The sequence below is a fragment of the Pongo abelii genome, chromosome 5 (genome assembly GCF_028885655.2).
Source record: "Pongo abelii isolate AG06213 chromosome 5, NHGRI_mPonAbe1-v2.0_pri, whole genome shotgun sequence".
NCBI classification, from domain to species: domain Eukaryota; kingdom Metazoa; phylum Chordata; class Mammalia; order Primates; family Hominidae; genus Pongo; species Pongo abelii.
The window spans coordinates 132,205,081-132,233,004 of NC_071990.2; the positions used below are offsets into that span (position 1 = coordinate 132,205,081).

At 40.3% G+C, this 27,924-nt stretch overlaps 1 long non-coding RNA gene across 2 annotated transcripts in view; it reads right to left on the minus strand.

The window, feature by feature from the left end:
- Positions 1 to 2,210: 2,210 nt before the first annotated feature.
- LOC129060065 (uncharacterized) overlaps positions 2,211 to 27,924 on the minus strand; it is a 119,639-nt gene continuing 93,925 nt past the window's right edge. For both annotated transcript variants that reach the window (XR_008526433.1, XR_008526431.1), the window contains 5 exons: positions 27,616 to 27,691; positions 24,784 to 25,000; positions 23,890 to 23,956; positions 6,524 to 6,679; positions 2,211 to 6,263 (listed from right to left, as the gene is read on the minus strand). This is a non-coding gene — a long non-coding RNA (uncharacterized LOC129060065). The remainder of the gene's footprint in view (positions 6,264 to 6,523; positions 6,680 to 23,889; positions 23,957 to 24,783; positions 25,001 to 27,615; positions 27,692 to 27,924) is intronic.

A 27,924-nucleotide genomic window follows, 5' to 3' on the forward strand; every position in this document is an offset into this window, starting at 1 on the left:
CCTACCCCCAGTTCCACCACCCATTCCATATCAGGACCAAAAGCCCTCCTTGGAAAGGAAGGCCCTGCCTGCTGATCTGTCCTCTCTCCCTGCAGACAGATAGTGCCCCTACCGGAGCGGTCTACGACTCCCTTCTACCACTTGCCTGCATGCCTCTCAGAGACGCAAAAATGCCACAAACAGCAATAAGCTTCCAGTTCAATAATCTTCTGTTCAAACTGGACAGAAGCTTCAGTTAATGCAGAGAATCTTAGAAAAGGATAAAATAAGATTTATGTCCATATATCTAAAGGCCATTGTCCTACTTGGTAAGTGTGAAAGCTGATTGCAAGAGGTATTGTGGTATTCTGGCTTTCATATGTTCTGTTTATGTAGCCAAATTTCCATTATTTTGGTAATGGAGGACAAGGAAGAAGTATAATAGATAATTGAAATACACAGATAATCCCCAACCCAAAATCTTGACCAGTAGTTACTACCTTAATACCCACAAATCTTTGATCAGAGCATCCCAGCAAGAAATCAAAATTGCAGAGCCACATAGCTTCAATGTCAACTTATTTTTAGTCTTCCAACAAACCTGCCAACCTTCTATTTTTCTCCTGCTATTCACCCCACCACTGCATCCGTTTTCCAGCATAGACCCTTACTTAGCAAAACAGCAGAATTCGTGTGTTAGGAGGAAAGAGAAAGAGAAAAGAACCCGCAAAGCTATTCTCCTAAAAATGGAACATTGTCTTTGTACTTTAAGCAACTTTAGCAATGGGCTTCCTGAGTTGATTTGGGTCTCTCACAGGGCTTCCCATGTGTGTTTGATTGATGATTGTGCAAACTGGTTAACTAGCTAAAAAGACAGGAACCACTTGTTGGCACCCTCTAAGATAGCCCCAAAGAGCTCCCACAAATACACCCTCTATAGCCAAGAAATTACAACAACAAAAAACTTTAAAGGGACATTGAATAACCTGTATTTTTAATGGCTAGCACTTGATCATTTTTTTAGTAGATTATTCTGTGGACAGTTGGGTTTTTTGTTGGCTTTATTTATTTTTAGTTTTGTTTTGCCTCCAAAGGACATACGCCACTAACGATATGTTCTACTTATTATCCAGAATTATTTGCCTCAGCCATTTGGGCAGGAAACACAGAGAATCACTCACAATACCATCACCGGTCATCTCTAGTAAGGAAATAGCGAATTTCTTCCTTGGCTCTTGTCTCCAAGTCATTCATCAGATCTCTTTATTCTTTTGTGCTGTGTCTCATCTTCTGTCTCTAATATCACAGTTGCCATTTCAGTCTGAGCCCTTATTACCTCTCTTGTGATTTCCAGCACTTTCTAATTCTCATTGTCCTTTTCCCCTCTTCTCCCTGTATTAAATCATTTCATTCCATTGGTTAAAAACTGCAGGTCTGTAATTATGCTCTCCAGGGACCATGGGCTAACAAAAAAATTTTACTACCACTGTTGAACTCCAAAGGGAGTCCCTGACCAAAACTCTTGTGCTTCTGAATTGTTAAAGACAGGGTTTCAACTTAAAATTTGGAAATAAGTACAGTAAGTGAACAACATTTTTTATTCCCCAAGGGTAACGATGTAGTAATAAGCATTATTTTTCAAATGGATTACATATCTGTGTAGGATATGCATGTGTTGGAGGCTTTTCCTTAACAGTTTTTCCTTTCTTAAGAGCCAGAAGAATGTAAGTAAATCTCCCCCTTATAAATAAGAGTCATTCAGAAATAGAGTGTTGCAACAAAGTCCCTGACTCTGAAGACTGACTGTGGAGCTCAAATCCCAGCTGCACTGCTTACTGGCTATGTACAAGTCCTTCTGCCTCTATATATTTTCCTTATGTGTAAAATAATAATAATAATAATAGCTATTATAGTGTTGTGAGGATTTATATAATTCTCATGTAAAATAAGAAAGAAAAATAAACTCATGCTAACCTCTATGACACATGTAGTTCAGTGCCCTGCCACATAATAAGCACATGGTAAGTGTTGCCTGTTACCATCATTTTCAGTCTCATTAACAAAGAGCATACTGGGAACTCACAGTACATGAGGGTCATAGAATGTCAAAGTTAAAGGAATTTAAGGGACTTTCTCTTTGGTACAATCCCCCTTCCTCCACCACTGGCCACCCCTAATTTTACAAAGGAAGAAAACAATTTAATTCAGAGGGTTTTTTTTTTTTTCCAAGAAGTGATTGTTTATATTTTACTTTTTCTTTGTAACGCAGTAGACACTGGTTACCTCTGTACAGTGCTGCTCTTACTTTTTGGTGCCACCAAGTGGCCAAGTTTAATGGCGCGGTGATACGTCCCCCAGAGGGAACCCCAATTTTTATAGCATAAGCTCTGTTTCAGGCAGCCTTCAAAAGCTTTTCAATGCTCATCAAATTAATGAGTAGCACTCTGGGTTGAGCAAGGAAGCAAAAGTTACCAGTGGCTCTCCAGTACACTGGAAAAGAAGAAAATCATTCCTGAGAAAGAGAAGTAGGCAAGTGTTGGTGTTGGCTGAGCTTCAGCCCTTCCTTCCATGCCTGGAAAGCACTTTCTTATTTCTGAGTTTTAAAAAATGCAAGTCTGGTCTTCTGGATAGGCAGGAACCATTAGTAGTGTAAACAATATACACATTTTGAATGAACACTCAAGTGCTAATAACAATATTTGCCTGGAAATTTGAATGACCGAAGTGAAATATAGCTCTCAAAGAAAAAAATCTTAAAATAAAAGAATAAACATAAAATTTTAGCCAAAAAATTACCATAGTGAATAGTCACTTTCAAATTGTTCATCTAACAACATTTTTAACCTTTTTATGAACAGCAGAATATAATGGAAAAAATTTTTTTCAGAAACATGTCTTTTACAAAGAACTTCATACCTTTGAATTTATAGATTTGGAAAACCTAAAAGAAATCTTCAACTACTAAAAGTGATGGGCAGTCTAGACTCTAGAACAATCAATTCACCATTTTTTGTTTCATTTCCAGCTTCTATATAATGAAAATCATTTTTAAAAGTCTTATTTTTTGGTAAAGTCTATTGTTTTAAGCTTTGATTAGTGAGAATGTTATGCATTTGAGGTGTCTCATTTTTCCCTAATCCTTTTTTCTTTTCTTTATAATCTTTTACATTCTTTATTCTATCTTGGTCAAGGATGATTCATCCTGGATATTATTGTATACAATTTTTTAGTTTTTCCTTCTTGTAAAATTTTGAGGTGAAATTTCACTTTGTAAAATGTTTCTTTCAAAATAAAAAAAAATCCAAAGAGGATTTTTGTTCTTAAAAGACTCAAGATCTAAACAGAATTAAATGACTGAAAATTAAATATAGTTCCTAAAAAATATATTTTTTATGGCAGTACACCAAACAAGTCAGTGAAGAGAATTATGGTATAATTTAATTTTATTTCCTCTTGTATTATTATTTAAAATTTTATAAACATTTGTAAAGCTGTCTAACTCATGAATCTACTAATTCATGGTAACTACCAATCTAGGTCTTTATTTGACCATTTTAAAGTTCATAACAACTGTTTTGCTACATAAAGTTAATAGCTCTAACAATCCCCATTTATCTGAAGCATTTTAGTCTTACAATAATAAATACTTCAACTGAGAGAATTTAAACATTTAGCTGATAAGGAAATGTTCACATTACATTTGAAATGGTTATTATGCTTGAATGTGACTATTCAGACACTGACAATAAATACAAATGACAAGTTTTGTTCACACTACTAATGTTGATTATATTGATTAGAGACAATGAAAACTATGTGATGATGATTTGTTCATGGAGAGTTCAAGGATGCCACAAATGACACTACAATGAGCCTTTAGCTACTTGGCCTTCCAAAGGCCAAAGTCAAAGCAAACGTGAATTACAAATTGGAGCCAAACTCAAGGCCAACACTTGACTTTAGTGCAGCCCTTATGAATGTACTCTGGAAGTGTGATACAGGGGTAATTGTCCAGGCAGTGAAGTCATCTAGATTCCAGTCTTATCTCTAACTTTTTCTACCTGTTTAATCTTAGGCAAGTTGCACAAGCTCTCAGGCTTCAATTTCCTCATAAAAAAACAGGAACAATAAACTCAGAAGACTGATTGAGGTTGTGCAGATAATGCACTGAGCACAGGGCGTGTCCTGTAGTATACACTCAGTAAATCCTAGTTTACTATAGTTACTGTGATCATCATCAATAATATTAGGATCATAATATCTACTTTGAGGAGTCTACAAATTGGAGATTACCTATCAGTATCACTTAAAAACATTTTGTGTCCATTTAATCAATGTTAGTTGATATTACCTAGCCACCTGTAGAACTTTGCAAAATGCTATAAATACAACCTTAGTTTGTAAATTCAGAGCAAATGCAACCAACAGGTGCATACTCAGCTGAAATAGACATGTCATTTCTTTTTTATTGACCCAGTGTCCTCATCTCATTCCCATGTATAGGGAATTCTGCATCTTAAAATTTCTGGAGAATGCAGAGCCAACCTCTTCTCATAGAAGCTGAAAACACTTAAAAAGCTCCTTTCATGGTTCTCCCTGAAAGCAAAGCTTAAGCACATGAACTAAATTCAGCCAATCAGATGCACCTATCTGAGATTTTTGCATTAAAGATCGTGATCTAGTGAAACAAGGACAAGAAACCATGCTGAGGGACGCAGAAGACGCATCAGCATCCACTTTCCAGGTGCAGCAATGCTGCTGCTACAAAGTGTGACATCCGGTGGTCAGTAGCAGTAGCATTAGTGGATCTTACTCATGTGATCATGTGATATGGCTCTAGATGTGTAGCCTCCTTTTTCTTGACTGCTTGTCAAACCTTGTACTCTAACCTTCTCAACAATTATGTGAGCTACACAGTACCCTTTCAATAAATTGCAATTCTGCTTAAGTTAAGCAGAATCCATTTCTGCTGATTGCCACTGAGACTGACATGGAAATTGGTAATAGGCAGTGGGGTGCTGGAGGCAGTTGACCTCCAAATGGGGCATTGACTGAAGGAATGGAAGTAACACAGTAAGGACTCCACAATTCCTTGCAGAGCAGAGTGGATAGCCATGAGGATTATGATTATTCACAACATGAATGGCACCCCCAGGCATTGTATTTGCAAACTTATTCTGAACTGGGAAATGGTAAGCCTTATTATGCAGTTATAAAACTTGGAAAAAGTTGAAAGTAGCTATTTTTAAAGGAGAGGAAAAATGTAAGCATGGCTTTAATATTAAAAGTTCTTTCTGATGGAAACAAAAAACACTGGGAAGTCCGAAAGAGGGGAGGGAGGGAGGAAGTGTTGAAAAATTACCTACTGAGTACTATGTTTACTATTCGGGTTATGGGTTCAATAGAAGCCCAAACCTCAGCATCACACAATATATCCATGTAACACACCTGCACATGTACTCCTAAATCTAAAATGTTAAAAAAATATGGTATTCCTGGTCAAGATGGCCGAATAGGAAGAGCTCGGGTCTGTAGCTCCCAGCAAGACCAATGTAGAAGGGGGGTGATTTCTGCATTTCCAACTGAGGTACATGGCTCATCTCATTGGGACTGATTAGACAGTGGGTGCAGCCCACGGAGGGTAAGCCAAAGCAGGGTGGGGCATTGCCTCACCCGGGAAGTGCAAGGGGTTGGCAAACTCCCTCCCCCAGCCAAGGGAAGCCGTGAGGGACCGTGCTGTGAGGAATGGTGCACTCTGGCCCAAATACTATGCTTTTCCCACAGTCTTCACAACCCACAGACCAGGAGATTCCCTCGGGTGCCTACGCCACCAGGGTCTGGGGTTTCAAGCACAAAACTGGGTGGCTGTTTGGGCAGACACCAAGCTAGCTGCAGGAGTTTTTTGTTTTGTTTTTTTTTTTCATACCCCAGCGGCACCTGGAACACCAGTGAGACAGAACCATTCACTACCCTGGAAAGGGGGCTGAAACCAGGGAGCCAAGTGGTCTAGTTCAGTGGATCCCACAACCATGGAGCCCAGCAAGCTAAGATCCACTGGCTTTAAATTCTCGCTGCCAGGACGGTAGTCTTAAGTCAACCTGAGATGGTTGAGCTTGGTGTGGGGAGGGGCGTCCACCATTACTGAGGCTTGATTAGGTGGTTTTCCCCTCACAGTGTAAACAAAGCCACCACGAAGTTCGAACTGGGCGGAGCCCACCACAGCTTGGCAAAGCCACTGTAGCCAGACTGCCTCCCTAGATTCATCCTTTCTGGGCAGGGCATCTCTGAAATAAAGAAAGCAACCTCAGTCAGGAGCTTATAGATAAAAGTTCCATCTCCATGCAACAGAACACCTGGGGGCCGGGGCAGCTGTGGGCACAGTTTCAGCAGACTTAAACGTTCCTGCCTACGGCTCTGAAGAGAGCAGCGGATCTCCCAGCACAGCGCTCGAGCTCTGCTAAGGTACAGACTGCCACCTCAAGTGGGTCCCTGACCCCCATGCCTCCTGAGGGGGAGACACCTCCCAGCAGGGGTTGACACACACCTCATACAGGAGAACTCCAACTGGCATCTGGCTGGTGCCCCTCTGCGAAGCTTCCAGAGGAAGGAACAGGCAGCAATCTTTGCTGTTCTGCAGCCTCCACTGGTGATACCCAGGACAACAGGGTCTGGAGTGGACCCTCAGCAAACTCCAGCAGACCTGCAGAACAGGGGCCCAACTGTTAGAAGAAAACTAACAAACATAAAGCAATAGCATCAACATCAACAAAGAGGACGACCATGTAAAAGCTTCATCTGAAGGTCCCAACAGCAAAGACCAAAGGTAGATAAATCCACGAAGGTGAGGAAAAACCAGCACAAAAAGGCTGAAAATTCCAAAAACCAGAATGCCTCTTCTCCTCCAAAGGATCAGAACTCCTTAGCAGCAAGGGAAAAAAACTGGATGGAGAATGAGTTTGATGAATTGACAGAAGTAGGCTTCAGAAGGTGGGTAATAATAAACTCCTCTGAGCTAAAGGAGCAGGTTCTAACCCAATGCAATGAAGCTAAGAACCTTGAAAAAGTTAGGGGAATTGCTAACTATAATAACCGGTTTAGAGAAGAACATAAATGACCTGATGGAGCTGAAAAACACAGCACAAGAACTTCGTGAAGCATACACAAGTATCAATAGCCGAATCGATCAAGCAGAAGAAAGGGTATCAGAAATTGAAGATCAACTTAATAAAATAAAGCAAAAAGACAAGATTAGAGAAAAAAGAATGAAAAGGAGTGAACAAAGCCTCCAAGAAATATGTGACTATGTGAAAAGACCAAACCTACACTTGATTGGTGTACCTGAAAGTGACGGGGAGAATGGAACCAACTTGGAAAACACACTTCAGGATATTATCCAGGAGAACTTCCCCAAACTAGCAAGACAGGCCAACATCAAATTCAGGAAATACAGAGAACATCACAAAGATACTCCTTGAGAAGAGCAACCCCAAGACATATAATCATCAGATTCTCCAAGGTGGAAATGAAGGAAAAAATGTTAAGGTAGCCAGAAAGAAAGATCAGGTTACCTACAAAGGGAAGCTCATCAGACTAACAGCAGATCTCTCTGCAGAAACCCGACAAGCCAGAAGAGAGTGGAGGCCGATATTTAACATTGGTAAAGAAAAGAATTTTCAACCCAGAATTTCATATCCAGCCAAACTATGCTTCACAAGTGAAGAAGAAATAAAATCCTTTACGGACAAGCAAATGCTGAGGGATTTTGTCACCACCAGGCTGCCTTACAAGAGCTCCTGAAGGAAGCACAAAATACAGAAAGAAAAAACCAGTATCAGCCACTGCAAAAACAAACCAAAACGTAAAGACCATCAACACTATGAGGAAACTGCATCAACTAATGGGCAAAATAGCCAGATAGCATCATAACAACAGGATCAAATTCACACATAACAATAATAACCTTAAATGGAAATGAGCTAAATGTCCCAATTAAAAGACACAGACTGACAAATTGGATAAAGAGTCACGACCCATCGGTGTGCTATATTCAGGAGACCCATCTCATGTGCAAAGACAAACATAGGCTCAAAATAAAGAGACGGAGGAATATTTATCAAGCAAATGGAAAGCAAAAAAAAAAGCAGAGGTTGCAATACTAGTCTATGACAAAATACACTTTAAACCAACAATGATCAAAAAGACAAAGAAGGGCATTACAGAATGACAAAAGGATTAATGCAATAAGAAGAGCTAACTATACTAAATATACATGCACTCAATACAGGAGCACCCAGATCCATAAAGCAAGTTCTTAGAGACCTACAAAGAGACGTAGACTCCCACACAATTATAGTGGGAGACTATAACACCCCATTGTCAATATTAGACAGATCAACGAGACAGAAAATTAACAAGGATATTCAGGACTTGAACTCAGCTTTGAACCAAGTGGACCTAATAGACATCTACAGACTCTCCCCCTCAAACAACAGAAAATACATTCTTCTCAGCACCACATCACACTTATTCTAAAATCGACCACAAAATTGGAAGTAAAACAATCCTCATCAAATGCAAAAGAAAGGAAATCATAACAGTCTCTCACACCACAGTGCAATCAAATTAGAACTCAGGATTAAGAAACTCACTCAAAACTGCAAAACTACATGGAAATGGAACAACCTGCTCCTGAATAACTACTGGGTAAATAATGAAATCAAGGCAGAAATAAATAAGTTCTTTGAAACCAATGAGAACAAACATACAACGTACCAGAATCTCTGGGACACAGCTAAAGCAATGTTTAGAGGGAAATTTATAGCACTAAATGCCCATATCAGAAAGCAGGAAAAAGCTACAATCGACACTCTAACATCACAATTAAAAGAACTAGAGAAGCAAGAGCAAACAAATTCAAAAGCTAGCAGAAGACAAGAAATAACTAAGATCAGAGCAGAACTGAAAAAGATAGAGACATGAAAACCCTTCAAAAAATGAATGAATCCAGGAGCTGGTTTTTGGAAAAGATTAACACGATAGATAGACCACTAGCCAGACTAATAAAGAAGAAAAGAGAGAAGAATCAAATAGACACAATAAAAAATGATAAAGGGAAGATCACCAATGATTACACAGAAATAGAAACTACCATCAGAGAATATTATAAACATCTCTATGCAAATAAACCAGAAAATCTAGAAGAAATGGATAAATTCCTGGACACATACACCCTCCCAAGAATAAATGAGGAAGAAGTCGAATCCCTGAATAGACCAATAACACGTTCTGAAATTGAGGCAGTAATTAATAACCTATCAACCAAAAAAAGCCAAGGACCAGACGAATTCACAGCCAAATTCTACCAGAAGTACAAAGAGGAGCTGGTACCATTCCTTCTGAAACTATTCCAAACAATAGAAAAAGAGAGACTCCTCTCTAACTAATTTTATGAGGTCAGCATCATACTGATATGAAGACCTGGCAGAAACACAGCAAAAAAAGAAAATTTCAGGCCAATATCCCTGATGAACATTGATGCAAAATCCTCAATTTAATACTGGCAAACCGAATCCAGCAGCACATTAAAAAGCTTGTCCACCACGATCAAGTCAGCTTCCTCCCTGGGATGCAAGGTTGGTTCAACATATGCAAATCAATAAATGTAATCCATCACATAAACAGAACCAAAGACGAAAACCACATGATTATCTCAATAGATGCAGAAAAGGCCTTCAATAAAATTCAACACCCCTTCATGCTAAACACACTCAATAAACTAGGTATTGATGGAAGATATCTCAAAATAGTAACAGCTATTTATGACAAACCCACAGCCAAAATCATACTGAATGGGCAAAAGCTGGAAGCATTCCCTTAGAAAACCAGCACAAGACAAGGATGTCCTCTCTCACCACTCCTATTCAACATAGTATTGGAATTTCTGACTAGGGCAGTCAGGCAAGAGAAAGAAATAAAGGGTATTCAAATAGGAAGAGAGGAAGCCAAATTATCTCTGTTTGCAGATGACATGATTGCATATTTAGAAAACCCCATCATCTCAGGTCATAATCTCCTTAAGCTGATAAGCAACTTCAGCAAAGTCTCAGGATACAAAATCAGTGTGCAAAAATCACAAACATTCCTGTATGCCAATAATAGACAATCAGAGAGCCAAATCATAAGTGAACTCTCATTCACAATTGTTACAAAGAGAATAAAATACCTAGGAATAAAACTTACAAGGGATATGAAGGACCTCCTTCAAGGAGAAATACAAACCACTGATCAGGGAAATAATAGAGGATACAAAGGAATGGAAAGACATTCCATGTTCATGGATAGGAAGAATCAATATCGTGAAAATGGCCATACTAACCAAAGTAACTTATAGATTCAATGCTATTCCTATCAAGCTACCAGTGACTTTCTTCACAGAATTAGAAAAACCTGTGTTAAATTTTATACGTAACCAAAAAAGAGCCCATATAGCCAAGACAATCCTAAGCAAAAAGAACAAAGCTGAGGCATCATGCTACCTGACTTCAAACTATACTACAAGGCTACTGTAACCAAAACAGCATGGTATTGGTTCCAAAACAGATAGATAGACCAATGGAATAGAACAGAGGCCTCAGAAATAACACCATACATCTACAACCATCTGATCTTTGACAAACCTGACAAAAATGAGCAATGAAGAAAGGATTCCCTATTTAATAAATGATGTTGGGAAAACTGGCTAGCCATATGCAGAAAACAGAAACTGTACCCCTTTGTTACACCTTATACAAAAATCAACTCAAGGTGGATTAAAGACTTAAATGTAAGACCTAAAACCATAAAAACCCTAGAAGAAAACCTAGGCAACACCATTCAGGACATAGGCATGGGCAAAGTCTTCATGACTAAAATACCAAAAGCAATGGTGACAAAAGCCAAAATTGACAAATGGGATCTAATTAAACTAAAGAGCTTCTGCACAGCAAAAGAAACTATCATCAGAGTGAACAAGCAACCTACAGAATGGGGGAACATTTTTGCAATCTATCCATCTGACAAAGGGCTAATATCCAGAATCTACAAGGAACTTAAACAAATTTACAAGGAAAAAAAACAAACAACCCCATCAAAAAGTGGGCAAAGGATATTAACAGACACTTTTCAAAAGAAGACATTTTTGTGGCAAAGAATCATATGAAAAAAAGCTCATCATCACTGGCCATTAAAGAAATGGAAATCAAAACCACAATGAGATACCATCTCACGCCAGTTAGAATGCCAATCATTAAAAAGTCAGGAAACAACAGATGCTGGAGAGGATGTGGAGCAGTAGGAATGCTTTTACACTGTTGGTGAAAATGTAAATTAGTTCAACCATTGTGGAAGACAGTGTGGCGATTCCTCAAGGATCTAGAACCAGAAATACCATTTGACCCAGCAATCCCATTACTGGGTATATACCCAAAGGATTATAAATCATTCTACTATAAAGACACATGCACACATATGTTTATGGCAGCACTATTCACAATGGCAAAGACTTGGAACCAACTCAAATGCCTATCAAGATAGACTGGATAAAGCAAATGTGGTGCATATACACCATGGAATACTATGCAGCCATAAAAAAGGATGAGTTCATGTCCTTTGCGGGGACATGGATGAAGCTGGAAACCATCATTCTCAGCAAACTAACACAGGAACAGAAAACCAAACACCACATGTTCTCACTCATAAGTGGGAGTTGAACAATGAGAACATATGGGCACAGGGAGGGAACATTACACAGCGGGGCCTGTCAGGGGATGGGAGCAAGGGGAGGGATAGCATTAGAATAAATACCTAATGTAGGTGACAGGTTAATGGGTGCAGCAAACCACCGTGGCACATATATACCTATGTAACAAACCTGCACATTCTGCACGTGTATCCCAGAACTTAAAATATAATAAATAAATAAATAAAATGAATAGGTATATGTCATATGTGTTCAAAAAAAGTTATTTTTGCCTATAGCCTGCAAGCCAAAATGACCGGGAGTCTGATAATTTTCTGCCTTTCAAGATTGTAAAATTAAAATTCTCTATTACAAACTGAAGTATTTCAACAGAGACAGAGACTAAGGAGACTTGTCAGGAGAAAAAATTGGAGCAAAAGACATGCATGATCACTCAGGCCCTTCTTGTACACCACCATTTAGCCTTCTCTACAGGCCTAAGAGTTAAATATGTTCAGTGTGAAGCAGCAACTGGAATGGATGCAGCCTGGAGTTACAGATTCGATTATTGCTTTGAAGTATCATAGAGCAGCAGCCTTTAAACTGCAGGCTAGAGCTATAGGGCAAGGCACAGAAGCAGATAGCAAGCAGACAGATAATCCAAAACATGCATGAAATGAAAATACTTCTACACAGCAAAGGAAATAATCAACAGAGAGAAGAGACAGCCTAAGGAATGGGAGAAATTATTTGTAAACTACACATTTGATAATGTGTACATATGTACACACACATATATAGACATACATACAATGTTATTCATCCTTAAAAAGGAAAATCTTGTCATTTGCAACAATGTGGATGAAGCTTGTGGACAGGAAACTAAATTTAATAAGCCAAGGATAGAAAGATAAATACTGCATGGCTTACTCTGTTTGTGTTGCTATAAGGAAATGCCTGAGGCTGGGTAATTTATAAAGTAAATAGGTTTGTTTAGCTCACAGCTCTACAGGCTTTACGAGAAGCATGGTGCCAGCATCTGCTTCCACTCATTGCAGAAGGTGGAGGGGAGCCGGTGTATGCAGAGATCACATGATGAGAGAGGAAGGAAGAAGGGGCAGGGAGAGGCCAGGCTCTTACTCACAATCAGCTTTCTCAGGAACTAAAAGAGAAAGAACTTATTTACCTTTTCCCCCAGAAGGGCATTAATCTATTCATCAGGGATCCTCCCCTATAACACAAACATTCTCATTAGGCCCCATCTGCAACATTGGGGGTTAAATTTCAACATGAGATTTGGAGGGGACAACATGCGAACTATCACACTGCACAGACTCACTTCCATGTGGAATCTAAAAAATCCGAACTCAAAGAAACAGATTAGAATGGTGGTGTTCAGGGGCCAGAGGGTGGAGGGAAGAGGGTTGTGGAGATATTGATCAAAGGGTACAAAGTTTCAGTTAGACAGGAAGAATAAATTCTGGAGATCTATCAAACAGTGGTGACTGTAGTTAATAAGAAGTTGTATACTTGAAAATTGCTAAGAGCATAGATCTTAAATATTCTCACCACACACACACAAAATAGCTATGTGATGTGATGGATGTGTTAATTAGCTTGACTGTGGTAATCACCTCACAATACATGCATGTATCAAAACATCATATTGTAACAACATAAATACATACAATTTAATTTTAAATTATACTTCAATAAAGCTGGTGGGAAAAAATCCTAGACACAAAGACTGTGTCTGAGTAATATCTCTGGTTGTGTTTTCTAATCAATAGAATTAACCAGAATTAAGTAAACAAAATGCCTATTACATTTTTAAGGCCATGATAGTATTAAAAATGCCCCCCTTGCAGCCAAAAACATCATGTGATGGTGTAGCCCTTAAAGCAATCACAAGAGGTCTGAAATTACACCTAAAGAAAGAAAACTGCTAAAATTTTGCAGCTCCCAGAAAGGACATCCTTCGTCTCTCTCCTTAATGCCCATCTCAGATGTGCTTGCAGAGAACAATGTATGGGAGACTCTTTTGTAGTGCAGAAACGGGCACTCAGAATGGCTGCCAGGACATGAACCATGAACTCTTATTATCCAACAAGGTGGGACATGTGCTTTGAACCAATGACTATTGGGAGCAGCTTCCATTCTTCCCTCTTCCCAAATGAGTAGTTACTGTGGTTTTTACTTCTATCATTGTGTGAGATAATGCTGGGGAGGGTGGTGAGTGATTTAACTTTTAACTGGCAATTTCTAGATCAAAAGGTAGAGGTTCTTGAGAGATAATGAACTTAGAACTAGATGCGGGATCTGGATGAGGCTTTGAGTTTGCTCCCTTTGGGAAAGGCCCAGCACATTTCCTGTAGACGTTCACACTTTTGAAGGCTTATTCATGTAAAGATGGGGTATGATTAGATATTATGTTGCCAAAGGGACATGAGGAGCTTGTTATTTGCCTACTTGGCATCTAATCCCCCATGACATTTTTTAACAGAGTCCCAATTTAGTTTAGATATTTAGTCCTTCTTCAAGCAGCCCAAGCATACGTAAATCAGTCTTAACCAACCCATACCAAGATTGTCAATGGTGGGTTCAGGAACCCAGAGCACAATATTCTCCTGCCAAGTGTTGCTGGTTTGAGGATGAGCGTATGTCCTAAGTAGACCCAATCAACTGAAGAGAAGGTCATTATAACCTATGATGTGGGAGAGGCTCTTTCCCCCTCCTACCTACTCATATATCCCTCCTTCGCTTCACCATATACCCCTTAGGAACTAGATTGTAACCCTGAGAGAAGCCTACTTATAAACACACACAGACAGAGTGAAGAAAAGGGCAACAAATTTGAGCCGGAGCCATAATCGTACTGTACCTGAGGCCTACATTATCTCTGGATTTCTTCCTTGAGATAATGCATTTCCTTATTGTTCGACACAGTTTAAACTGGGGTTTCTGTTAGTTTCTGCCAAAAGCATCCTGATACATGAACTAAGTAGAAACAAGGTTTTCAGCTCAATCTTCTCTGCCTCAAAGACTGGGACAGGGAGGGTTAAACCAACACAAAGGGCACCAGGCTGCTAAACCAGAAGTTATGCAGAGGACTGGGAATGCAGGTCATTAGGTAGTCCATTAACAGGTTGTAGAGAAATAATTTTATATTTATCTTATAGTTACTTCACATGTGGAAAATATTGCTTCCCCATTCACAGTACTGCTATAAAGTTTACTTTTAAATGAATGTGTTTATGTAAAAAGGAATCAACTTAAAGAAAATATTACATGTCATAGTATTTTCCTTGGGATGCTGTAACAAAATACCACAAACTGGATGGCTGGAAAACAACAGAAATTTATTATTTCACCATCTAGATATCAGAAATCTGAAACTGAGTTGTCAGTAGGGCCATGCCCCTCCTGGAGGATCTAGAGGAGGATTTTTCTTTACCTCTTCCTAGTTTCTGGTGGTTGCCAGAACCCTTCACATTCCTTGGACTATAGATGCATCACTTCAGTCTCTATCTCCATCTTCACGTGTCCTTCGTGTGTGTGTGTGTGTGTGTGTGTGCGTGTGTGTGTCTGAGTCTTCACATAACATCCTTCTCTCTGTGTATCTGTGCCCATATTTGTCCATATTTCCATCTTCTTGTAGGGACATTGGTCATTGGCCTAGAGTTCACTCCTACCTTGTGCTACCTCATCTTCACGTGAATATACTTGCAAAGACCGTTTCCAAGCAAGGTCACATTCACACATACTGAGGATTAGGACTTCAGCATATCTTTTGGGAGGGCACAATTCAACCCACAAAACTAGTGATATTCAGATACAGCAGAAGTCATGAAAGTGGGATATAAAGAGCATCTTGAAACCCTGAGGATACTACTACAATGGAAAGAGGGGTGTATAAAGGCACCAGGACATATGTTCAGTTACACATGGGCCCACGAGCTTCAAGTCAAGCAATGTATTGTGATTTCTCAGAATGTGATCAACATTTGCTAACACCCCTCTAGACTCCCAACCTTAGCAAGTCATATCTGAAAATTATGTAGTCAGAACATAAAAAAAGAATCAAAATATTGATGCTGCTGGAAAAACAATCCAAAATACATGTATAGTCAGTGGTGTTGTCAAATGGAGGCAACACACATTTTTTATATTTCTCTGAGCATTTAGCCTTCTTCTAATAACTGATGTCTCCAAGTAGAATTTAATTTCAATAATATTTCTAGCCAAAAATGACCATCCTTGTATAGTCATGCATCATTTAAAGACGAGGAAATGGTTATTAGGTGATTTAGTTGCGGTGTGAACTGTCAGGCCTCTGAGCCCAAGCCAAGCCATCGCATCCCCGGTGACTTGCATGTATACGCCCAGATGGCCTGAAGTAACTGAAGAATCACAAAAGAAGTGAAAATGCCCTGCCCCACCTTAACTGATGACATTCCACCACAAAAGAAGTGAAAATGGCTGGTCCTTGCCTTAAGTGATGACATTACCTTGTGAAAGTCCTTTTCCTGGCTCATCCTGACTCAAAAATCTCCCCCACCGAGCATCTTGCGACCCTCACTCCTGCCTGCCAGAGAACAAATCCCCTTTGATTTTAATTTTCCTTTATCTACCCAAATCCTATAAAACGGTCCCACCTTTATCTCCCTTCACTGACTCTCTTTCAGACTCAGCCCGCCTGCACCCAGGTGATTAAAAGCTTTATTGCTCACACAAAGCCTGTTTGGTGGTCTCTTCACACGGATGCACATGAAATGAACATCATAGAGTGTACTTACACAAACCTAGCTGGTTCAGCCTACTACGCACCTAGGCTAGATGGCATAGCCTATTGCTTCTACCTAGGCTACAAACCTTTACAGCATGTTATTGTACTGAATACTGTAGGGAATTGGAAGACAATGGTAAGTATTTATGTCTCTAAACATATCTAAACATAGAAAAGGTACTGTAAAATTATGGTATAATCTTATTATGGGTCATAGATGCAATCCAGCATTGACCAAAACATCATTATATGTCACATGGCTATACTTGGAGAGGACTTCCTCTAATCTGGGCACTATTTCCCAGTACCTAGCATTAGCCTCTAATTTTTTTAGTCCCCAGCTGTGTCTCCTTGCAGGAAAACAAAAGCTTATAGTTTGATAATTAAATTAATTATAGAAAGTAATTATTACATGCTATACCTCAAAAAATTTGATCTGCAATTTGTCACACAGCATAAAGGGGGAGGGATAATTAGGAAGAGTCATTTTACATTTAGAAGATCAAAATTGGGATGTTTACTATTTGAAATTAAGCAAGAAACTCTGGGGAGAAAATAATAATAATAAATCTTGTAAACGGTTTTATGAAACCCTGGAATGCTTTGGATATTAGGAAGGTTTCCCTGTCTCATTTGTTGAAGTAATAAAGTGTGAAGAAATGGTAAATCTGATTAGCCACGCTTTTTTAGTATTAACGTACAGTCTGAAAGGAAAGAAAGAATATCTAAAATTTCAATCACTGTTGTTTTCTGTGCTTAATCAGTTAAAGAAAAAATATTCCCCAAGGCTGTTCAGAAAACAGTGATGTTCAGGTACATGAGAAATCATTCGGAAACCCATGGGCCTGTGGCCAAGGCATATGCATTTTTCTGAATGTTGTCAAAAGCAGTTTTCTCTTTACAATGTAAGGCACAGGCTTCTTGGTTGTTTGTGAACCACCTGGTGTTCACAGACCAATGCAGGAATGCAGAAAGCTGTTTCCATGGCAATGAGACTTTCCTCCTGGCAACCACCCCTCCCCCACCTCCCATCTTTCTACACTATCAGGAGTTGAGACAGGATTTCTGCAAAGAGCAGGGATGGTGATAGAGCAAGCATTTTGTGTTTTTTTTCAAGTGCATTGGCTGCATTTTATAAGCAGTAGGTGAACCTCTTCTGCCCACATGTGGAGAGGTTCACAGACCCATTAGAATCCAACCTTCTCACATTCAAAATCACTACATCAATAGCATTTTCTTTAACATCTCAGTTTATGAACAGACACTTCCTAGGTCAAAGGTCAGCGACTACAGCCCAGAGGCCAAACCTGGCCTGCCACTTGTGTTTCTAAGCAAAGCTTTATGGAAAGATGGTCACACTCAGGTGGTTATGTACTGCCACGGATGCTTCTATGTTTCAGTGGCAGAACTAACTAGTTGACAGGACAGACAGACACCTTATGGCCCAAAAGTCCAAAAAACATTGACTATCTGACCCTTTAGAGACAAAGTTTGCCAATACCTATCCTAGATGATGTGGAGCCAAAACGTGGTAGAGAAGACTGCCAAATACTGAAGTAGGCACAGTATGCTATAGTAAATAGAGAGAACTAAATGAATGCTAGTAAGAATTCCTCTGTATCCCTCAGGCCCAGACTGTTCTGAGAAGAATCTCTTCTAAAGGTAAGACTGAAAAGATAGGAAGCCTTAGGATACACACATTTTAAGGGACAGGGAGGTGTTCTAGAAAAGAGCTAGTGGAGGATGGTGAAGGGACACATAAGAAACCCATGAACACTGGAAAGGACCATGCAAACTTGAGGTGCTGCTCTCATGGTGAACACAAGTTCTCAACAACAGGAGGAGAGGTTTGTGAATAGCAGGAAGTAAGGTTAGGGCCAAAGATACACAGGCTCTTGAAAGTCGGGCAAAGGAAATGATCTTCTTCTATAGGGAATGAGCACTCACTAAACTATAAACTGATAGGATGAGAGCTTTGTTTAAGGCAAATCCAGAAAATCAGATGAAGGATTAGCTACAGAGAATGGGAGAAGGAAGAGAGGGAAGCCAGTTCATTAATATCTGTCATCTATGTTATGCTTGTTGTGTGCCAGAAGCTACTCTAAGTTCCTAACATGCATTAACTCACTTAATCCTACTAACAACCCTATGAGGTAAACTACTATGATTGCTACTTTGCAGATGAGAAATCTGTGGCCAAAGTGGTTAAGTAGTCAAAGTCCTACAGATAGAAATTTGCAAAGTCAGGATTTGAATCCAGATGCTCTGGCTCCAGAGTCCAACTTCCGTACCCAGTTACAAATTATAATAAATGTATAAAATTGAGATAAGAATTCAGTTAGCCTTGTTGCAGTGGCACCTGCAAGGTGCTGCATAAATGTATTTGATGAGTAAATAATGAATGAAAGAAAAGACAAAAAAGGAAATAACAAGTACAAAGAGCATGAAGGAGAAGAAAAATCAATGGCACTCAGGGTCTAATATAAAAGATTCAAAGGAGAAGGAGGCATCAAAGATAATTCTAATCATCCCTTTTGGATGGCCAGAAGAACGATGGAATTGACACACACGAAAATAGGAGGGAAAATCAGCTCTGGGGATAAAGTGGTAAATCCAGTTTGAGATTAAACAGATGATGAATTTGATGAGATGGGCATCCAAGTGGAAATGCCCAGCAAGTCCTTGGAGGTATAGAACCAGAACCCAGGAGGGAACTAGAGTCAAAACAATAGAGTTGGTGACTGGGCTGTGTGGAAGTAATAGAGGCGACAGGGTGGTGTCTCTCTCACACTGATGGGAAAAATGAAGCTATCTTCACTCTTGACATGTGCAATAAATAAAACAAAGAAAACCATTAGATGGTGGCAAGGTGTGAAACTGGCCTCCTGAAAAGAAGGTGGGCTGGCTCAGCGGAAATTGGGAAAGAGAGGGGAATATTCATTTATGCTGAGCTTGCTACATCCCAGGTTCTCTGACACTGCATTTCACGATCACAGTGAGACTGAAACCCCCCCTCGAGAGCAGAAAAAATAGACAAGATAAATGGCTTACAGAAGGACACAGCTAGAACAGCCCAGAGCCAGGACTGAAGCCCAGTGAGCCAGTACAATGCCCACGCTATAAACACAACTCCAACTACAAAAGGGTCCTTCTGCGGGTTTCCCCAAATTTCTCCAAACCCTCAGAGCCATCAGGTACTCTGCCTGACTCTGCAAACTGTTCTATAATCCTCACATCACTTTCAAGAAAAAAACCATAGTCACTGCTTAAATAGCTACCCCTCCGTGGGTGTTATCCTGAAACAGCTCATTTCAGACATTGATCAATGGTTGGGGAAAATTTGGAGGGATATGCCAAAGCATCCCTAAGCCTTCGAAAAGCCTCACAATAATTTCTTCCTAGTCATTCTCATTTCTGGTTTCTGGTTTCTGGTTTCTGCCAGGGCAGCCCTTCCCTGAGGTAGGAAGGCAGGCATCCAGAATTGGATCCAGAGCTTGGGATCTGGAAAACTGGGAATCCCAGGAATCTCTCTCTCCAAACCCTCAGTGTTTAATATAAAGATGCATAACAATTTATTTCAAATGAAAAACATATGAGTTTTCAAATGAAAAACATATGAGTTTGCTTTTGATTATGGATACAACAGATAATACCAAATACAATAAAGACTAAAAGGAAAAAAAAATACAAAAGGAATGATCTGTCTTTTAATTTACACTGTGTCTTCATTGGTCTTGTTTACTTCAATTGTCTAAACAAAGTTTATATTTAAACACCACATTAAAACTACTTTGTAATTATGTGAATTCTCTTAAATGTACCTGTGCTAATTCTTTCTTTTTTCTCAAATCAAGCAGCCAGTCTCACTGATTTTCTTGAAACAAATTTCTTCCTTGACAATCTCTTTCATTTTGTAGTGAAGTCACATCAACTCACCGTATATCTCAAATAAGTAAATTTCTTCATGCAAATACTATTGTCAATAAAGCTAAGAAAATAATTAAGAAAAATTTATCCAGAGACTGGGACTAAAGACCCGAATACCTAGCAATAAATAAACGGAAGTACTGTGTCTACAGACACTCATATTAACAATAATATTATTCAGGTTAATTCCTTCTGATAGCAAATGAAACGAGGGAATAGAAAATATTTCAAACAAGCAGCTCAGTGCTTCAGATTCAGAGCAGGTCTCCAATTTCTCTTAAAATCTGAGACCTTTGCATGCTGTGGGCAAATGGATTGAGCTATACAAAATTGCACAAAGCATCTAGCTTGGCATTTTTTGAACCTCATTACCCTCCGTGAGAAACAGACCTAGCAGGAAGCAAAAAAGCCTTTTATATCCCTGCGTCAGTAGAGATGATTCTGGTATATGGAAGACCTGACTACTAGCCACCATGTTAAAGGCCTCTCAGCATGACTCTAAGAATATTAATACATTCCCTATCAGTCACTTTAGCTCTTGCTGTTTAACAACAGCTGCACTAAATGAAGTAGGTTAATAGGGGAATGGGGAAGGGACAATTGGCTGAGAAGGAACATCATGGAAACAACCACAAATCTATGGGGCAAGGCACTTCTCTGCCAAAAGCTCACCTAGCAATATTCAAGGTTTCAAATCCATGCTGATTCTACAACATGTGCTCCAGTTTCTCGGCCTTTCTCCCCCTTTAAAAAGAGGGATAGGAATTTTGTGAGCTATAGAAACCATTTTTCTTTTCCTAATACCTATTTCAAGTCTGAATTCCAGCAACCACCAGCTGTATTTCTACTCTTTACCTAAGATAATTCCAGGTCCTGATGTTGGGGTAGCTTTCCCTAGCACTCCTAGGTAGAGTTACACCATACTTCTGTCTGGGTTTCCATAGTGTTATACAATCTACTACTACTTTTATCACTGTTCTACCAGAATTTACCAACATATCTTCACTTCTAGGCTGTGAGCACCTTAGGGCAGGAACCTACGTACTCTTTACCCAGTACTGTGCACAGGCACGGGACATTTTCTCAGGCATTCTCTCAGCCCTGGACCAACAGCCACTCTCCCCAACTCTAGGGGGTTGAATAGTGTCACCCAAAATTCGTATACTCCCTGAGCCTCAGAATGTGGCCTTATTTGAAAACAGGAGTCTTTACAGATATAGTTAAGGTAAGGATTGAGGTGAGATCATACTGGTTTAGGGTGGGCCTTAAGTCTAATGACAGTGTCCATATAAGAGACAGAAAAGGACAAACAGAAAGACACACAGAGGAGACGTCCATGTGAAGACAGACGAGGAGATTGGAGCGATGGTGCCACAAGCCAAGGAACACCAGGAGCCACCAGAAGCTGAAAGAGGCAAGAAAGGATTCTCTCCTAGGGACTTTCAAGGGAACATGGCTCTGTTAGCACCTTGGACTTCTGGCCTCCAGAACTGTAAGAGGGTAAATTTATGCTGTCTGTTGTTTTAAGACACCAAATTTGTAGTAATTTGTTACAGCAGCTCTAGGAAACTAATAGACTTCCTGTTTCTGGAAACTGGCTTCCTACCAAGCCACATGGGTTTAGCCATGCTGGTACCACAAGACTCTGATCATTACCCCCAGCCCCAGCCTCCTCGCAGTACTGGGCACTGATCTAAGTTGGGCCAACAGCATTCATTCCTTGGAAGTTTGGGGATAATGAGAGAAAAACCTTCTTTTTCTCCACTCTCCTATCTCATTCAAGCCTGCTGAAAGGTCATCTCATTGACACATTCCTTGAAATCCTATCAAAATTCTACATCTTATGACTGAACATCTTTTACCACCTTATTTCTATCTGACTTTATATTATTTTGTACTTTTTTTCTTTTTGTTCCCCTGATCTCACCATAAGAATGTAGTCTTCCAAACGAGATCTAATTAAAGAGTTTCTGCACAACAAAAGAAACTGTCACCAGAGTGAGTGAACAGACAACCTACAGAATGGGAAAACATTTTTGCAATCTATGAATCTGACAAAGGTCTAATAACCAGAGTCCACAAGGAACTTAAAAAAAATACAAGAGAAAACAACCCCATTAAACCATTAAAAAGTGGGCAAACTACATGAACAGACATTTCTCAAAAGAAGACATTCATGTGGCCAAAAAACACGACACATGAAAAAAAGCTCAGCATCACTGATCATTAGGGAAATGCAAATCAAAACCACAATGAGACACCATCTCATGCTAGTCAGAATGGCACTTATTAAAAAGTCAAGAAATAACAGATGCTGATGAAGTTGCAGAGAAAAAAGAAATGCTTTTACACTGTTGGTGAGAGTATAAACTAGTTTAACCATTGTAGAAGACAGCGTGGCAATTCCTCAATGATCTAGAATCAGAAATACAATTTGACTCAGAAATCCCATTACTGGGTATTGACCCAAAGGAATATAAATCATTCTATTATGAAAATACATGCATGCATATGTTCATTGCAGCACTATTCACAATAGCAAAGACATGGTGTCAACCCAAATGTCCATCAATGATAGACTGGATGAAGAAAATGAGGTACGTGGAACACTATGCAGCCATAAAAAGGAATGAAATCATGTCCTTTGTAGGGACATGGATGGACCTGAAAGTCGTTTTACTCAGCAAACTAACGTAGGAACAGAAAACCAAACACCGCATGTTCTCGCTTATAAGTGGGAGCTGAACGATGAGAACACATGGACACATAGAGGGGAACAACACACACTGGAGCCTGTCAGGAGGAAGTCGGGAGGAGGGACAGCATCAGGAATAATAGCTAATGGATGCTGGGCTTAATACCTAGGTGATGGGACGATCTGTGCAGCAAATCACCATGGCACAGGTTTACTATGTAACAAACCTGCACACCCTGCACATGTACCCTGGAACTTAAAATAAAAGTTGAAGAAAAAAACAAAGAATGTAGTCTCCATGAAAGCAGGGACTTGGCCTGTTTGGTTGACTCCTGTGTTTCCTGCACCTCAAATTTGGACTCATGCACAGTAGATCTACAGGAAGACAGACAAAGCTGATCTGAAAAAAAGATATCAAGGCAAGAGATGAAGAGCTCAAGTTTCCATCAGCATTCCAGTTCCCTGTTTTGATCTTTCCTGAGGCCTGCCATATTTCTGCCCTTGGCTTCTGAGGGACATTCTGATGAAATGTGCTCTTCTAAACTTAAGCCAGTTTGAGTTGGTTTATGTTTCTTTTAACTAAACAATAAACCTAGTATACATGACATTTAGTAGGAGCTCCAACATCTTAGAGGAAAAGATAAGAGAATGAAAAACTGAATGAATAAGTGTATAAATTAACTAATGAATCCAATATGGCGTGAAACTGGGTTAGTCTTACAAGTAACTAGCATGATTTGAAAATTGTTGAAATGTATTTGCTACCCTCTGAATTCACCTTCTTACCACAAACTTGTGTGTCTGGAATTCCATCACTACAGACATTAGGAACACTCTATTCAATATAATCTTCCTGCAAAAAGAAAAACAGGAACTACTTTAACAGATCTTAGAGAGCTAGACTCTCCTTAATGATTTATAAAGTAGTCACTTTTTGAAGGACTAAGAGAAGAATCACAGACATGGGAAATGGGAGGATAGAAATATTAATTTCAACCACTTCTCTATTTATTTGAGAGCTGGTCTAGTACTTCTGGGGAATTATGGAATCATGCCATGGAAGACTGATGGCATGGATGGCCCCGTGAATGGCCTCTCTGGATCCATGCCTTTTACCATGTGCCTCTGTAACTCCTCTCATCAAGAGGTTTGGTCTGTTTTCCCAGTTCTTGAATCTGAGCCATCTTGTGTCTAACTTTGGCCAAAAGAATGTGGCAAAAGTAACACTGTGCCTAGGCTTCATGAGGTGCTTGTGGTTCCTCTATTTCTTGGAAACCTGCCACCTCCATGAAACCTCTGCTGAAGATCGAGAGAAGTGACTCAGTTCTCCCCACCACACCCCCACCTTGGCTGCAGCTGACCAGCTGACATGTGAGTGAAGCCATCCTAGTCCCCAGCTGATCTACAAACTATTTATAGTTGCATGATAGAATCTAGTCAAGCTAAGGCCAAGTTGATGTTATAAACATTTATTGTTCTAATCCACCGAGTTTTGGAATGGCTCGTTGCACAGCAATAGCCAAGTGATAAAATAACATTCTACTCTGGAAATCCCAAATCTGAGAATATGTCATTTTCTAACACCATCTGAAAGTCTTGGACTCTGATACAACCTTCTTTGAGAAAATTTATACTAGGAGGGAGGTTAGGCTTTCCAGGTTGGCCCCAACATCTACTTACTCTCCAACAGCACAATATCTCCAAGTGTGCCAGTGCTCCCAAGGAATCTTCCTTCAGAGTTTCTCATGGAGTGATGGGAACACATCTCCCTTTACTGCAGGCCCACATTTAGGACTCTCACATTCTCCGCTCTCATCGCTTACACTGACACTGACCCTTGGACCTCGCACAGAGAAGTCGACTGGGGATTGAGGGGTCTAGAAAAAGATATGAGGAGCTGCAAATAGAGCAAAAGACAGTGAGAACCTCACACAGTGCCACAGGGGGCTGGAGCTGGAGTCAAAATTCAGCCTGGGGATGGAGCATGATGAGGAATTTTAATAGAAATTCGAAGAAAAGGCCGAGTGCGGTGGCTCACGCCTGTAATCCCAGCACATTGGGAGGCCGAGGCTGCTGGATCACAAGGTCAGGAGATTGAGACCATCCTGGCTAACACAGTGAAACCCCGTCTCTACTAAAAGTACAAAAAATTAGCCGGGCGTGGTGGCGGGTGCCTGTAGTCCCAGCTACTTGGGAGGCTGAGGCAGGAGAATGGTGTGAACCTGGGAGGTGGAGCTCGCAGTGAGCCGAGATCACACCACTGCACTCCAGCCTGGGCAACAGAGCAAGACTCCGTCTCAAAAAAAAAAAAAAAAAAAAATCGGGAGAAAAAATGGGTGGAAGTTGGACTAATGGGGAGTGAAAAGCAGCAGTGAGATAGTGTTTGTCTCCCTTTTTTTCCTGTTTCTTTCACCACCGAATCTAAAACAAAGAAAAGGGCAGGGCACAGTAGCTCACTCCTGTAATCCCAGCACTTTGGGAGGCCAAGGTGTGTGGATCACCTGAGGTCAGGAGTTCGAGACCAGCCTGGCCAACATGGAGAAACTCCGTCTCTACTAAAAATACAAAAATTAGCTGGGTGTGGTGGCACGTGCTCATAATCCCAGCCACTGGGGAGTCTGAGGCAGGAGAATTGCTTGAACCCGGGAGGCGGAGGTTGCAGTGAGCCGAGATTGTTTCACTGCACTCCAGCATGGGTGATAGAGTGAGACTGTCTCTAAAATAAATGAATAAATAAATAAATAAATAAATAAAAAGGATAGACCCTGGAAAAACAACATCTCTCCCCGCTACCTACCCACCTTCCCCTCCCCAATTCCATGCTGCGGCCATTTCCCTGCTCCTGCACCCACTGTGCTGTGTGGCAGGATGAGAAACTGAGACAGAGGTCCAATGGGGGGACCAGCTGCCTCTGCTCCCAGCCTCCTCCCTTGTCCTTCCCCATCCTGGTTCGCATAGGTGGGATTCTTCTACTAGAGAGTTTGATGCCCAGCCTGTCAGTCACTGTCAGTCATGGGTGAGAGCTGTTGGAGACTGAGGTTTCTGTGGACCAAGAGGTCTCCGCTTTTCTCATCAATGAGGACTGACACCTCCTGGAGACTCCAGTGTATTGTGTCAGCTGGAGGAAACAGGGGGGTGCCCCATGGGGTGAGCAGAAGAGTCTTTTTTTTTTTTGAGATAAAAACGGAATCTATAAACATTGTCTGTAGCCCACTCTAATAAATATCCCAGCAGGATCATTTTCATAATAGAGTGTGGTTTTCTCCATGTATTTCACTTTGGCCCCCTTTGCAGGGCAGAGGGGCAGGTATATATATACAGGCCCCAAAGCAGACGTCATTTGCAAAGGCAACCATGGTTTTCCGAATGTTTCAGCCATTAAAAATATTATGCTTCCCAGGAGTCCTGGAAGCAAAGGGGAAATGAAGCATGAGGGCAAAAAGAAAAAAAAAAAGAAGGGAGAAGAGGACAGAGAGGGCAAGAGAAGGAGGAAGGAGTGAAAGTCAGCAGATACGGTGACTAGCAGGACCTATGCCCACCCTGTCTCTCGCCACTCATGGAAGTGGCAAGAACTTAGAGTGGATGCTACAGGGTGCACCCAGAAATGGTGAGTTTTAGGCAGCAGTGGTCCCAGCCTCAGAAACAATTTCCATGCCTCTTGTGTAGAAGCCCAGAGCCAGAACTGGGGGATGACTAAGGGCCTCAATAAAGAAAATGTCAGCAGAATTAGAATTCCTCCAGTTCATCAGAACTCCATGAATTCTGATATGACTCTGGGAGAAGAGGCAGGCCCAATACTGATAGGATGGGGGTATGAGGTCTCTGATGTGGATTATTAAATGAAGATCAAGAAATGGCAATATCTTGCACACCCTGGTTTGTGGATAGTGATTCATACCACCTCACTTGCAGACATATCATGGCTTCTACCTTACTGAATGTATGAATGAGCATCAATCCTGTTTTCTTGGTTCCTTTTGAATCGGAATGAGCTTTTTAGATCCCTACTCCATAAACCTTCAGACAAACATCCTGCTCCTGTAGTTCAGTTACATCTCAGACGTTTGTTATAGCAGCTGATTCAGAGCATGCCCCTTTCCATCATGGGCAGAAAATGAGATAATGAGCATGTGGGAAACAACAAGGAAATAAATTATTCATGGATTTTTGAATTTATAGAATTGATGGAGATTGTCTTCATTGCATCTCAGGACTCTGTGTCATACTTAGAATCACAGTTTGCCTCTGCCAATAGAAAAAATTTGCCTGAAAATATATTAGATGTCCTTCTGAAAGACATTCACCCCTTTTCCCCTTGCCTCCCCCTATTAAGATTAATTAAATCAGATTACGCATTTGAAGAATTTAGAACAATGCTAGCACATGATAGGAGCTCAGTAAATGATGTTGCCATTGTTGTTTTTATAAGACAGAAATACTCATGCATCAAACTGCTGATGTCTTAAGGATGAAATCAGTACAGAAAAAACTCCAGCCCAATCCCACAGTTACCCTTTTCCTCAGCTCATTACAGGAGCAGGTCAGCAGCCCAATCCATAAGCAGTAGGTTGTCACGAAGCATAAAGGCCTGGATATGGAGCAAAGGAGCAAAAAGAAAAGATGCATTTTCTCAAATCCACAGACACTAAAAGCCTATTTAAATTTCATTATGAGATTTGCCATTGCTACAAACTCACATACTATTTTCAGCTTCATTTTGCCTTTTCTTTAAAAAAAAAAAAAGTCAGCTGCCTCTGCTAAAATATGAATTGGGACACCTGCCAGCCTTCACCTGAGCTGGTGCACTCTAGTGGGCCTGTC